General features: G+C 48.0%; 1 protein-coding gene across 7 annotated transcripts in view; it reads left to right on the forward strand.

Moving 5' to 3' along the window:
- Positions 1 to 15189, forward strand: part of AFF1 (ALF transcription elongation factor 1) — a 146610-nt gene that overhangs the window by 90703 nt on the left and 40718 nt on the right. The gene's annotated exons all lie outside the window — the stretch shown is intronic.

Raw genomic sequence — 15189 nt, forward strand, 5'->3', positions numbered from 1 at the left:
TTAAGTATTAGCGCAGCGCTGTGCTGTTTTAGAGCCTGTGTCTTGAAGCCTTAGGCTTACTAAATCATTAAGGCGGAGTGATCCAAGCGTCACCACTGCCATCATAAATTTAACTCTGCTTGTTTTCCAAAGGAAAGTGGTGTTTGGACAGGGAAGCAACTTCTGAGAGACAGCAGTAGTTAAAGATAATTATCTGAGGTGTTCATGAGAACCACAGGGCACCTCTCACCACTAGTATCACTGATTTCCTTAATGGTCTTAGCAAATGTACTTACTGTTTTCTTATGTTTTCATTGACCTTAAATTAAGATCAGAATTTACCATCAAAACATTTTTCAAGCTCACATCAGGGGATTTGGGAAGGAAGGAACTATGCACTTGAATTTCACTGTAGTGATGGTTTCCGAATAAATTCCCTTTCCCAGTTCAAAAGGAATGAGAATTGTTTCAGTCATAAAATAACGATTTCAGTTGACCTTTTGATATGCTCTGTGTTTATATCAGCATGTTTGAATGTCACTTACTTTCTTTTAGCCGTTTTCCTACATCATGATTCTGTTAGTATATATTATTTATCCGGATCAATGTTATTAATAAAATATACCAGCTGTAATATAGTAATGCATGCTTTATAACTATTGCCATGTAAGGAAACGATGCTAGTGCCAAAACTATGGTTGAAATGAAAAGTCAGCTGGCTCAAAGCTTATAGCTCCTATGTAACTTGAAATTATTTCCTGTACGAATGCCTAGGATTTTGTGATACTGGCATTGAGTATTTGTAACGTCTGCAGGAGCGGTGGAAGAGTGGGATGGGAAAGGGTGGAAGCTTGGGAAGCGTGGGCATGTTTTGAAAGGTATTTCTAGGTTTCTGGATCTTAAAGCACTTGATTTGAGAATCTAAGGGCATCCTTTGTACTCGCTGGTATATGAGTGTTTACAAGTATCTTAACGGACAGATTATTTTAAAAAGTAATTACAAAGTTGCTGTGCTTGGCTTGGGTCCGAATGAATAGATTTTATTTTTCAAAATGCTATTTGCTTTTCAGAGGCTAATTCCTGCTGACTTTCAACAAAACATGGGCTCCTAAATGGTTAAATCACTTTAGCGAGTAAAGCTAGAGCCACTAAGAAACCTGGAGCTTTTGAAAGCCCGTCGTTTGAATCTCCTAGCTTTCCTAACTCATATTTATACAGCTATGACACTTTGTGATACTGATACAACCTTTTTGTAATCGATGCATCCCTTAGGCATATACAGATACATATATGTATATAAAGACCTTGACAGACTGAACTGTTCCTACCAAGGATCATGTATTACGTTTTGCATATAACTTATTGATGCACTTGTAATGCATCATTTCATGCTGTTTTTCTTTAGAAAAGTTTTAACTAGGATCATCTTGAAGTTTGTGCTGTTCTGCCCCCCACAAAAATAAGAATATCAAATGTGATTCCCCTTCACCCTACTGCTTTCTTGTAACTATTTTGCATCAGCAAAAACTCCCATGTAAATATAGGTACACCAGCAAAGCAATGGTGCAGGTCTATCTTACTTGTTTGCCTGACAGATATTATCAGCAAAAAACTGCTGTTGACATGATTTCTGTTTAGTTCTTGGTACTTGTACAGCTTTATCTGCTTCAGCTGCAGTGACCAACCTTTTTCCTGGAGTAGGTTAGGAGTCGTGCTACTCAAAACATGGTAAAAAGTATGCCTAATAGCATGAATTGCAATGAAGTGGTATTGAAAATAAAGAAGAAAATACTTGAAATCCTTGCTTGTTGCTTTTAGATTTTCGTACCTTCAGTGCTTGCATTGAAAGATGGCGTGTGCTCGTTCTGAAGGCAACAAGAGGACACGACTTCAGCCTGCTAGGGGCATAATACTTCTAGATTCACATTAAGCAATATTAAAAATTGTTTCTTGGAGAGAGCTTGAGAGGACGGTAGCTGATTTTAAAAGGTAAGAAAAGGTACCAGGAGCAAGGCGTTAAAATTAGGTTATTGCAAAGTAATGGAGAGACAGTAGTTGCAATGCAGACATTTATTCCCGAGATTTTTTTGTTTTGCTGCTCTTGAGAGGAGGAGGTGGTGTGCCCAGCAGGTCGGGGAGGTGCTTTTGTGCCCACCTGCCTTACGCGGAGCAGCTTACGGATGCAGCAAACAGCCTGGCCTGGAGTCGCGGTCTGCGTTGCTCAGTACTAGTTGTGATGCATTCACTTTTCACGCTTAGTTTATCTGGATTTCAGTTTTGTTGTTGTTGTTATATGAAGGCTAACGAGGGACGCGGGAATTACTTTCATCAACTCAGGGTTTTTAAAGGATCCTTTATTAAAATGTATCGACAACCCATTCGCCGAGAACACAAAAAGCCTTTACGCTTTCAGACAAAGGAAGACAAAATAGAGATTTTTTTTCGTATGCTGTTTGAACACAAGAATGAGGCCCATGCATTTATTTTTAGATTGAGCAAAATAATCCATCTCAGAGTTAGAAAAGCGTGTAAAATCTTTAAAGAATGTTTTATTTCCTCCAGGCACCCACGCATGAGCACTACAGTACAGCCTTTGTTTACTGAGCATTTTGATGTAAAATGCTTAAATTGCCGGGATCATTCAGTGTCAGCTGAAGAAAGCGGGAGTAGAAGTTCATGGAAATGGTTTGATTTGTTTTTTTCAGACTCGTGACGAGGGCAGCGGCAAGCAGGAACGGCGGCCGCCTCTTGCGAGCTGGGCTGCTGAGTTTGCGCGGGCTCAGAGAAAGTCCCGGCGCAGGCGAGAGCGCTTGTCGCGCTGCGCCGTGGCGTCGGTGGAGCAAGCCCCGGGGAGCGCTGCCGCGCCGCCTTGGAAAGGGGAGCAGCGGCAGCCAGTGGGTTAAGCGCGCCCGTTAGGCCTTGCAGAGGAGAGCTGCCGAAATGCCAACTGCTGGCTCAAGAGCGGTGCCCGCCAGGGACTTGAAATAGCGCCCAGAGAGCTGATGTTAGAGGGTTCCCATGGACTTCGAGGCAGGTGGATTGCTGTTGTAGCCTAACATCCAGCCTTGCGTGTCAAAACCAAACCAGCAGCGTAAGCACAAACGCGAAAACAGAAGTGTGTATAACGGAGTTGGGAAGGCCGTTTGCGTTGCTGGACGAGGGAGAGCCCTTGGGTGCGGGGCTGCTGCGCCTCGGCGTTCTTTAGTGCACAGACAGCAGAAAGCGTAAGATGTTTTCATTTTCCAGGCCTCGAGAAACGCAGAAGTGAAAGTCGGTGCTGTAAGCAATGACAAGCAGATCGCTTTGCTTCGATTTGCTGGAGTTACTTCAGCCTCACTCTGTTGCCTTCGAGCTTAAGTCAGTGGAAGGGGAGAAACAGGCTGTTCTTTCTGCTCGCCTTCCTCGCCATCGGGAAACCTCTCAGCCAGCAGCCTGAAACCAGGACAAAAGTGAAACGAATGAATCCCCAAGCATATCTTGTATCAGTCTGGTTTTTTTTCCTGTCTCCTCAGCACTGCATAGAGTGCCTTGTCAGTACTGCAGCGAAACCAAGTTTCCTCTCTTTCCCCAAAGATAGTCTGATAACCAGGTTTTTATAAAATTGGTTTTCTATGTTAGTTTTCTTTCTCTATTTCATTTCCTTTTTCTGTCTCTCTCTCTTTTACCTTCTTGTACCTTTTCCGTTGTGGTTGTCGTGTTTTGGTTCAAATGAGGCAAGCTGTATTCCCTGTGGGCTAAAAACGATGAGCCTTGTGGTAATTTTAACCTCTTGCAAAAATCAATTCTAGTCTTAGGCGACCTGCTGAGAAAATTGTCTTTCCTTCTTCCAGATTTATCTGTCTGTGACAACAGTTTCCTGAATTGCCTACAACAGCTGGAGCTGCTGTTTCAGAAACCCGAATAGCGTTTGGCTGTTACTGCTCACTGTAGCAGTGAAACCTCAGGCAATATTCGGCATAACAAAATGGCCTTTAAAGTCCCTAGCGTAATTTATTCTGTAGAATTTGAGGGTTTTAAACAAATCGTCTTAACCGAGTTTTGACTACTAGATAGTAGGAGTTCCTCTGTATTTCACAGTTACGCAGTAAATGTATTTGGGCTTGGTACAAAAACAGGAACAAGGAAACCCTAAATTTACACACACGTTCCCGCATGGAAGTCAGGGAAGGGATGGTCCCATCCTTGAAATGCAGCATGGTTCACAGTTGCTGCACAATCTTTATCTGATTTGTTTTTGACTTCATCCAGAGCTCACAGGCAGCAGTGCAAAGACTTACTCATCTCAGTGGGCTTTAGGTCAAATTCTGTATTTTTCCTTTAAGAAATGCTAATAGTTTAATATGAACTTTAAGGGGAAAAAAAAACCAAAAAAAACACCCTAGAACTCTTGAAACTGAAAGAAATCCGAGGAAAACCTTGTTTTAACTACCTTCCTGCACCTTTCTTCTGTTTTTGTTTGCAATTTTGCTGTTTTTTATTTTTTCTCCACCAGCGGCCCTGGTTCCCGTGTGTAGTCAGCTCTCTTGTGGTTTGTAGGGGGCCCTTTTTTTTTCTTTTTTCCCCCAAACAGCAACGCAATGAGAGCGCGTTGGGAGAGCAATGTTTTGCCTTCATATTTGCTCACGAAAACACGCCAGGTTTACAAATGCAGGTGACGCATCTGAAACGTTTTGCCTTGCACGTGCGTGTGCGTTAGCTTCCCGGTTAGCCCCGTGGCCGAGTTCGCCTCCTGCTCCCGAACCCCCGCGGGGTTTTGGCCGGTGCGGGAGCGCGTCGGCCGCGCGTATTAAGAGTCGGCTTTTGCTCCGAGGGCTGGCTGCCCCGGGGTGGGCCGGGCGCGCTGGCTCGGGGCTGGGGTTCGTGAAGCGCCTGGGGCCTGTTGTGCCCCGCTGGCTGAGCTGTCGCTCCCGCAGCTCTGCGAGGGCGAGCCAGCTGGCTCCGCCAGCCCGCCTCCCGCTGTGCGGGCTCGCTACCCGTCTCCAGCCTCAACCGCGGGAGTGGCGGCAGCTTTTGCTTCTGACTTCAAAGTCAGCTTGCCCTGGCGTGCTGAGGAACCCGCCCGTGGGGGCAGAGCAAGTTCACGTGCTGGCAGACGGTGGTTGTTTGGCTGCTCTTTCAAGGGATGAAATTAGGTTCCCCTAAAGGAGGCAGGGAAGCCGGAGCTTAGCAAGCTGCGCTGTGTTAGAAGGGGAAGGCGCTGATAAAACTTGTGGGTTGGAAACAGAAGTGTGGTTTTATGCCCCAGAGAGCTGTTGTGGGTACGAAGTTTCACCAGCGTGTCCTGCGCTTCAAAACCAAGTTATCACCTTCTTTTGTTTCTAATCTATTTAAGTAAAAATAAGTAAATAAATCTGGTTCGTAGTACTGAGGCAGAAGCGGTGCCTTGGACTTGGTGCATGCAAGAGGAGGAGCGGACTCGCATGGCGAAACATCACCCGCTTGCCTGCTTTTCGGGGACAAGGAAATTTGCTGGTAGTAGAACATACGCTGCATTGGAGGATGTTCCTATATCTTTTCAAAAATAAAAAATACCCAGTTCATAGTGGTTTTTTAAATTATTATTTTAAAGTTATGCAGTATCAGATGCAATTGAACGGGAGCTTCAAGTTTGAAGAGTACCAAGAGCCGTAACACTTCCCACTGTTTTGTCCTTGTAGAAGCAGGCTAAGCTGTAAATTGTGCGCCTCTGGAAATAATTTTGAGCTGAGGAGATTTGGGTGGTGTATACACGTTGTGAGTTAGAGAGCTGGCTCTGGATCCAAAGAGTTTACCAAGAACTGGAAGCTGAGTGAAAAGAAGCCCCCGTTATTCCTCAGGGTACGCCGAGCGTTGGGGGAGAACGCGCTCTCCTTCCTCCTCAGTTGCGCCAGTTCTGGTGCTCATCTGAAGCCGCAGCGAGATCATTAAAGGAGCTGAACCACCAGAAGGATAATACTATCAAAAAAACAGAGAAGGAAAGAGTTGTCTGCCAGCTGGACTCCTGAAGAGTGTCAGCGCAGGTTCAGGCCAGTGCCAAGGGAAGGGGAGGCGCGCGGCCGGGGGCAGTGAGCTCACTCCTCCTGGCAGCCGCGGAGGGCTGCGTTGTCTCCTCTCCCTTGTCAGACCTCGCCCTGGAGCCTTGGAGCTGGTTGCGCTTCGGAGCGGTTCCCACTTGAGCTTGGCTTCCCTTCCCTCGCTCCCACTCGAGGCGGAGAATGGCCTCCAAATTCGGCACAGGCAGAGTCCTGCTCGCGGTGCTCCTGCTGGCGACCAGCTCGTTCGCCTGCCTCCCTGAAAGACTTTGAGAGGCAAATTTTTGTCCTCAGGTTACTGTTTTATAGGGGATTACTTGCTATAGCCTGTCCTTTGGATCTTGTATCTGAGATTCATTACTGGCAAAACAACTGTTATTTACTCTAAGGCCCGTATTTAATGCTGGCTGAGATGATACAAAACAAACTGTAAGGTTTGCAGGCACAATGATGTTGGCACTCCTGCGTAATTAGTCGTTTTGTATTTCTTTTTCCCCTTTTCTCAGTAGATCTTAACAACTGTTATTCACAGTGAGAAAATTAGGTAGAATTAAGTGGCTGCTGCTTGAAGGATGGTGTAAGTACCTTGCTGTCTGTGAAATACACCCTTAGCTGGCACAGTTGGAAAAAAAATTTTTTTTTGACCTTTTAGAGAAAGGGTTTGCAGTGCCTCAAACACCGCTGGGAATCAGTAAGCGAGTGAAAGAAAGAAATCTGCTGAACAAATGCACCCTCTGCAGCAAAATATAAACATCTTTCAACTGCACAATTAAAGACCACCCATGCTGGCAGTCTGCTCTCATCGTGGTTGCCATTTAATTATAACTGATTTTAATCACAAATGTATTGACACAGCCTTCATAGTCGTTGTTATACATGCAATGCAGAAGAGACAACAGGAGTTGTTGCTTCAGCTTTCCTTTAAAGCAGCTTTGTCTGCGCATCCTCTCGAACGTGCAGCTGGAGTAAGCCAGCTTTCTGGGTCATCGGCGCTGGGTCGGTACCATAGATGTCTTCTGATCTATTCTGAGACTCAGAACATTTAAACATCCTGGGAAGAGAATCTGCTTGGTGTCTCGTATTCCTCAAGATGAGAAAATGGCTACGAGTTTGTGTGTGAGAGTTTTGATCACTAAGAGAAGTCGAGTTTTGAGTTTTGGCAGCCTTTTCCAGTTCACTGCAGAGCATAATTGCATCCGTAACCAAGATTAGTAGCTTGTTTATAATATGGATAGTCTTTACTGTTAACTAGGTTATTTCAGAGAGCTGCTCTGTGTGTGCGCGTGCGCCTCATACACGTCTGCAGTGTGAAGGGGAAGGATTTTTAACTACACAAAAGCATAGGTGGTAAATGGCTCTTGAGAATAAGCTAGCGTGCTGTCCCTGGCGTTACTTACGTATGGGTAGAAGAGTTTATCTAATGTGCAAGATCTCCTCCTGCGCCGTGCTGGTTAAGCGCACGTGGGTGAAGTGAGGACAGAACAGTAGTTTTGGGTCCCATTTTGTCCTGCCCGTTGTTTTCAAACAGATCCTTCGTGCATACGCGGTGTTGTGGTCTTCACTAAAATGAAATGGCAAAAGCCTGGGTAGTTAACATTAGAACAGCAACAACAAAAGTACATCCATATATATATATGTATAAAACACATAGTAATAAATGGATAACAGCTGTAAGTGTAAACCCTATTTTTTAGTTAGCAGGTGACCTTTTCTGTTGATAGTTGCAGTGGTTCGGGAATAAAGAGACCTAACAGCATAATAAGTGGTGCGGAGCCCCAAATTGGCCTTTCTCATCTTTGCTGAACTGCTTGCTTGTGTTTTCTGAGCATTAGGAGTTTAGCCTGAAATCAAGCCAAGAGCAATAGGTGGTGTACTTCATCTGCACACCGACATCGCGCATTGCTTTTTCAACTTAGAGAAAGTACCAGGTAGTATATGAAAAAGATGTTAGATCCTCTTTTCTTTCTGTGTCAGATGTTCACCTAAAGTGCCTCAGTGTCTTCGGACAGCAGTTTCCCCTGAGCTGAACACTGCTGAGAAAGATGCCCCTTGTTTATGGGCAGGGCGTCCGGGGTCGGGGGGCTTCAGAACGGGCCGTGACAGCAGAGGCACGCAGGTAAGCAGTCGGGTGGAAGTTGCCGAGATGAGAACGAACAGAAAGGTCTGTAACACCTTAATGCTCGCCTGGAAGGCAGGCCGGGTCCATTCCAGTAGATATCTGCGTGCAGACCTCCTTCCGTCGTCTTTGCACGCTGCGTATGCTATTGCCGCAGCTGGCCTTGTTTGAGCCCGCACGTTTCAGGAGCCAGGGAGCGACACTCCCTGACTCCTGAAATAACGTACGGCCGGTTCGGTCTTGAAGAGATTTTTTTCGACAGCGCCTGCCTGGACCTATTCTGCCTCGGCCCCCTGATGAGGCAGGCTGCTGAAAGAACAGGGAGAGAGCTTCACCCGCCCAGCTCCGCGCATGCGAGCTGCCCTGTGTGCGCAGCTCCTCGGCCCCCGTTGGCACATGTGGCGGATTGAGATAAAAAAGCATGTTGTATTTTTTTATCTAATACCTTAAAAAAAAAAAAAAAAAAAAAAGAAAGGAAGACCTCTTCCGCTCTGTCCCTGTGAGCAAAAGAGCGCTGCTTGTTCCATTTAGTATCTATGGCAAAACCTTGTCCTTAAGAAGATGCCCAGTCTTGAGTTTTCCTGCTTTGGGAGCATGCTGATCACGTTATGCTGGAGCGAAGCAAGCCTGGGTGTACAGGGCTCCTTTCTGCCTCTTGCCTGTTTTCCCCCCGTCCCCGTTGTCACCCCGAGGCGGAGGAGCAGGCTGCCGGTCCCTGCTGCTGCGAGGGCCTGGCTGGTGTAGCTGGGTCAGCAGGAAGGCGGGTGATTTTGGGGGGCTGCTCCTGGCGGGGGCAAGTTGGAGCTGTTTCTGTGGGCTTTATCTGCGGTTGCTACGCGGTGTGACAGCAGAGTATGGTACGCTACCCTAGTACGTATGGGGAGAGGAGCGCGCAAAAAGTCTTTCACTGTCAAATTTCTAATAGATGCTTCAACTGTTAATACATCTCTTTCTCCTTCTTTAGCGTAAAGCAAGCTACCTTTTGTGCGGTTGAATTATTGTGCAGGAGACAGCGTTTAACTTCATTAGTAGGAGGAGGTTGCTGTAGAGGAAAGCAGAATACTCTTTATCTGGTCTGCTGCATTAGGTTATAATATAAATGGTCATTCCTGCATAAGTCCAGCTATTGATTTGCTTATGCCCTGATAAAGTGGAAGGGATGTTAAGGTCTTTATTACTCTATTGTTATACTTAAAGAAACTACATTAAAATTTATTCACCCAAATGTGTGATGTTTATATATATGTATGTATAATTTGCCTTTTGTAAGCATACATTGGCTTTCTGGAAACAGTATTTTTTATTGTTGTATACGGAGCGCGTTATGTGCGAGTACCTGAGCAGAAAGGGAGTTGCTGGAATCTGTAGGAATTCATCAATGAATCTTTCTGAAGTAACTTCCTCAACTGTGTATTCCCAGAAGATTATGGCAGCGCTGTCTGAAATGACCCTAAATTGTACGTTCTTCCCCACATCGTTATCTGGGCAATGTGCTTGCATATATCAGAGCTTTCCACACTGTTGCACCTATAGTAGTAGATGCTAAATGAACGTTCCTCTTGGTTGAGGTCACTAGCAGGGAGGAAAAGAAAGTGGATGCGTTTGTGGAGGCATAAAAGGGAAAATCTGGATGCAGGTTGAAACGTTAGGTCTTGCTGGTTTGGGCTATTGTGTCAAAATTATGTTCAACTGAAAGACTCGAGTGAAGTACTTTTCAGACAACTTTAGCTATACCTTAACAGCACTTCCGGCATATCGTCCTGTAGCATTATCTTTTGTTAACCTTGCGATGATCTGTCTTTGCAAAATATTCTTCAACCTTTATGAGCCAGCTGTGCAGCTTGGTGAAATGGAAAATTCATGCATTGCAAAAAGTATAAAAAGGAGGGAACGTAGTTGTGTCTCACCGTTTTAAGAGCTTGTTGGATGTTCTTTGGTAAATGAGAGAGGCTTAAAAATCATATTAACAATAGTTGCTGTACTTTCCTTTACCTGAAATTCATTTAATGGCTTTGCTTTATTCTCATCCTGGTTTTCCCCAAACACCTTAAACGGTAACATATTCTTGTTATTCTGAAATGTCTGTTCTGGCCGTTATAAGGCTACGATCATCCTCAGCAAAGAGATGGTTGACATTATCTTGGTCAGCTTGTTAAGCCTCTCTCTTTGGTTTCTAAGCTTGCAAGTCAGGAAATCACCTATTAAATTAGCCTTGCAAAACTTTCTATGCAAATTCCTCAGCCCAGTTTCTACTTCCGAATCTCATATGAGGATAACTTTACATCTGTCGCTCAAATTAAATTATTGGTCATATAACAGACGTGAACCATGTTACACAGTGTCTAGGTGTCCTGTCGGATTTTTGTAGCTAAGCAGTGTCAATTATAAAGGTGATTGTTTTTTCCATCTGTTTTTTTTTTAAATATTTTCTATCTTTTTAAACCAAATTTCCTCCCAACTTACATCCATTCTTTTGACATCTCCAGAGTTTACGGGCCTTCATCAGTACAGAGCTGTGCCGGAGCCTTGGGCCGGCCGGGAGCGCCGATGCTAGGTGTGCGAGCGTGAGCTCGGGCGTTGCGCTCACGCGGGGAACATCGCAAATGAAGAAGCGTGATGCTCCGCAGACCTTTTGCGAAGGCCGGGGTAATCGCTGGGAGCTGGGCCTTAACTTGAGCAAAACCAGACTCCCTTTTGCAACATACGTTAGTGTTAGTGAGTGGAGGGTTATTACTGAAGTGCAACATCGGTTTGGATGGGAATGTTGGCATTAAAAAAAAACCCCAAGCCCAGCGGTTCTGCCTGTTCCGTGATTGTGCAAGATCTGATGTCGGACTCTTGACAAGATTTGTGAGGGGTAAAATGGCATTCGGAGGAGCCTGCCTCGTTCCCAAACTGAAACTGAGTATGAAAGTGGCATGATCTCCTAGCTGGAGGTTGTACAAATGGCAGTGTCAGCCAGAAAATATGCGCAGCGGTTAAATCGAGTGTGTCTGTAGGGAGTACGTTACAGCGTTCCCTGTAGAGGCTGTAAAACTGCAAGCAGGGATAGAAAACAACATGTAACATTTGATGTTCTAAACCCACAATTGTGCAGCGGAGCTGATTTGCTTTCAGTGATGCCTTTGGCTTCAGGGCTTTTTAACTCTTCTTTGGGCAATGTTGTAGTTCTCCTTTTCCCTGAATTCTTCTCCAAACTGGCGAGGACAACCCTTGCCGCTGGGTGGCAATTGTGGTGTAATGGTAGTTTGCAGGCGGCGACGAAGCTGCGAAGTGAACTGAGGGAAAGAGACCAGGCAAAAAAGAATTCAGCGTGCAGAAAGCCCAGCTCTTTGTGCAGCTTTGTGAAAGATGGGGAGTACTTGGGTACCACAGCTCAGGTGGGATGAAAATGTGCATGCTCAGCCCCTCCGGGACCAGCAGGCCGGGGGCACGGGGGCTGCCCGGGCTCGCAGCCTCTTGGGAGAAGCGATGGGCGCAGTCTGGCTGTGGCGCTTGGAGGCAGGAGGGTTGCTGGGGCCCCCGCGCAGGCAACGCTGCTCCACAGCTGAAAACTGGTCCGGGTCGGTGCAGTTGTCATAACGTGCTGCCTTGTCCCCATCCTTCCCCTTTGCATGAAATGCAGTGAGTTCAGGGGACCGAAGTGGCCAGAAGCAAAACCCAAGCAATTCCTGTTGTTGCTTGAACCAGTTCGTGGCGGGGCCGGAGAAACGACGGCGTTGTCGCAGGGTCTGCAGGTAGGGTTTGGGGAGGGCAGCGCTGTCTCTTTGCTTGGCTGTAGCTGTTGTAAAACCTTACAGGTCCCCTGTGCCTTCTGAGCCCACACACCCGCCCTCTCTTTTGGCCCTGCAAAGGCTAATCCGGAAGGTGTTGCTGGGGTTAAGGCGGATCGCTGTGTTACTGCAGCCCTTTCCTCGTGGGGCCTCCGCGCGCGGTAGGTGGTGCAGGGGCCCGGTTCTGCCCACCGCGCTGCGGGACCGCCGGGGCCATAGACACCGAACCGGAGCTGCAAAGGCAGAGCGCGTACGGGAGATCGGTGAAACGGCTCTCACAAATTTCCTCGGCCTTTTAGCACTGCAAATCAAACTCTGTTTATGCCCGGACCAGCCTGTGATTTGAATCTGTAAAGCAAGCGTTTCACTCTGCGTTTGATACAGGTGTTGCAAGTCCGTTTGCGGGCAGCAGTTTTGCTTGCCCTTTGCACGTTTTATTGCTGGTGGAAACGTCCTTCAGTTTTTCAGTGTTGTGGTGCACCGGTGTAGCAGAGCACAGCTTAAGGATGCCTAAGGAAGCCGCGCTCCTTAGAGAGCGCCTCCAGCGCGGGCGGGGGTTCCTTCAGTACCCTGACTACGACACTGGGAAGACGACTTTTAGCATAAGGCGGAAAACAGTCCTAAGCATCCCTGATAACTTATTCTGTATCTCCCGAGTGGCGTATGTTTTGGGGGTGCAGGCCAGCAAATTAAAAAAAATAAAAACAGACCTGAGAGCGCTGATGCAGACTTCTGCAGGACATGTTCCCTGTGGGGCTGTCGCTTTCCTGGAAAAAAGCAGTTCCTGCAAAGCAGCCAGCCCTGTGAAAGGCAGCGGGCTGTCCCTGAGCGTCGCCCGCTGGGGTTACAGAACGTCCTCCTGAGGATTGCACGGCGTGTATTCACTGCGTGTGCGCCTGAATCCATTTCAGAGCCTCCTCGGGCCTATCTGAGATAACTTAATGAAGGCGCGTGAAGTCTTGGGCAGGGATAGAAGAGGTGCAAGCCGGGCGCTGTAGGTATTCTCTGAGTCTCCCCTTGAATTCCACTTTTGTCATCAAAAAAACATATAAAACTTAAATTTCCCCTTATAAAACTTAAATTTCTGCAACGGGAGAAGCAAGCTGGTTTTGCTTTTTTTGTTTGTTTGTTTGTTTTTTTCCTTCAGTTGCTCCATTGTGGAGAGAATTTGAGTCCTTAGTCTAGGCCGGGGGCTTGATTCCTCGTCTGTCCTGCGGGAAGGGTTTTCACCGTGGTCCTGCCAGGGGATGTCAGACGGGAGCCCTTCTGAAGGAAAACGTTAGTTTAACGCTGCTTTTCGTGCAACAAGACGCAAGTTGCTATGTCTGCTGTTCACCGCTCGTGAGATTAAGAAGCAGATTAGGTGGTTGAACTACAGGGTTAAGTTTACCAAGGGGAAAAAAAACCAAAACGTGGCGGGGGGAAGGCAAGGTCCCTTTTCTGCAGCATGGACCGTGGAGCGTAGCCACGTCTGTCGCAGCGCTAGAAGGCTCCTGCCGCTTGCTGTCCCTCTGGCCTCGGCCCGCCGGCTTTGGGGACCTCATGCCGGCTTTGCTGGAACCGAACCTCCTGTCCTCGTTCAAGTGACTGCTTCGGCCTAGCCTCAACTTCCGGTTTATCTTGGGGCGAGTTAGGTCAGAAGCAGAGACGCCTGCGTTATTTTGTGAAGAAAAGTCAAATCCTTGTCAAACGAGCGCCGCCTCGACGAGAGCTGTATGCGGACGCAGCCAGATGAGGCCGCCGCGAGGAGGAAGGCTGCCTCATCTGCTGCCCGCCAGCCTCCGCCCGCCGTGTAAACAGCGTAGCATATGGGAAGCAGATGCGTGACCTTTTTCTGAGAGCCTCCAGAACGCTTTTGGACTTCATTAAAGCGTTTGCTTGCTTTGCTGTTCACCTTGTCTGGGGCAGATCCTTCTGATCGCGCGCTGGGGCTCGTGCCCTCTTCCTTTAATTTGGGGAACGTCGTCGCGGTCTTTTCCAAAAGTTCAGCTAGCCCGCTGGCAGCCGAATGTTTCCACCGACTGTCGTCTGTGGGCGAGAGGTCGGTCTTAGCTGCTGCTGATAGCTGCTCGGCTGCTTGGTTGTTGCTCGCTTGGATTTCTTTGGCTGATACTGAGTAGGAAAGGAAGCGCTGTGCATCAGACAGGCGCGTTTTCCAAGCAGTGGGTAGCCATGGCTGGCAAACGAGAAGCACGTCTGTAGAAGTAACCTGGCCTGGGCACCGTGGCCCGTCACCAGCCGTTCCCTGGGCCGGCGCGCGAGCGCTGCCGCGGAGCGGGCTCCCGCGCAGGGCCCGGGCCGCTGGCAGGGGCGCCGCGGCTCGAAGCGCTGCCGCCAGCGCTGTCCGGGTGCGCGCGGCCTGCTGTCCCAGGGGCTTGAGGAAGAGGAGGCGTTTGCCGTGCCTGTGCCCGGCCCCTGCCGCTGTTGATTTGTGCAGTGCTGGATGCTGCGGCAGGGGGATGTATTCTGCCAGGAGCTGCTAAGTGGCTTTGCTGATATATTAAAAGCAGATTCATGTGTTTGCACAAGCTGTAACGTCTGCTCTTCGTTATATAACTGGCAAATCTCAGCATTGCTTTTCCTTTGGGCTCTTCCCCAGAGCTTCGTTGCGCTCGTGAGCCCGGTCTAAGGCAGCCGCGGGCGCTCCCCGTCCCCGTCGTGCAGCGGTGGCGGGCGGCCAGGCCTGCCGGGGAGCGGCCTCCCCTTCGGCTGCTCCTCGGAGGTGCCCGCAGCGCTCGAGCCAGGGAGCTCCGGCCCCTGCGAGGCGGCGCCTGGGGTCCCTCCTGCAGGCAGCCGCTGGGGCTCCAGGGAACGCGGTGGAGCTGGTGCTCCCCTATGGGACAGGGGCAGGCGCGAGCCGGAGTCGTATTGCTTTAAAAAAATTTGTTTTGTTTTCTGATGGCCGTTGATGTTCGTGTGACTCCAGGAGCGGGGGTTCAAAGAACTGCTTCATGATGCCTCCCCTTCACACCACCGCTACCTCGCCTTCCCCAAGCTTTGTGTTTTAGTCTAGCTTCTTTTCCTGCTGAGTGCACATTGGTGGGTAGAAACAAGAAGGCAAGTCGTGAAGCGGGTGAAATCCTGTCAATTGAATGAGTGCTGTTGTTCAGGGAGCTCTGTTTTTCTCTGTGTGATTTCTGTGAGAGGTGTTATTTGGAGACACTGTCCTCCTTTCTCAAATTTCTTAGAAAACACCACCGCTGTAGAAATGCCTTATCTATACCTGCTGTTCTGATGGGGTTTTAATTCTAATTAGCATTTGTTTTAATTATTATTAACTGACTTCCACAAAACGCGCAGCACCTTTGGT

This window comes from Struthio camelus, chromosome 4 (genome assembly GCF_040807025.1).
Source record: "Struthio camelus isolate bStrCam1 chromosome 4, bStrCam1.hap1, whole genome shotgun sequence".
NCBI classification, from domain to species: domain Eukaryota; kingdom Metazoa; phylum Chordata; class Aves; order Struthioniformes; family Struthionidae; genus Struthio; species Struthio camelus.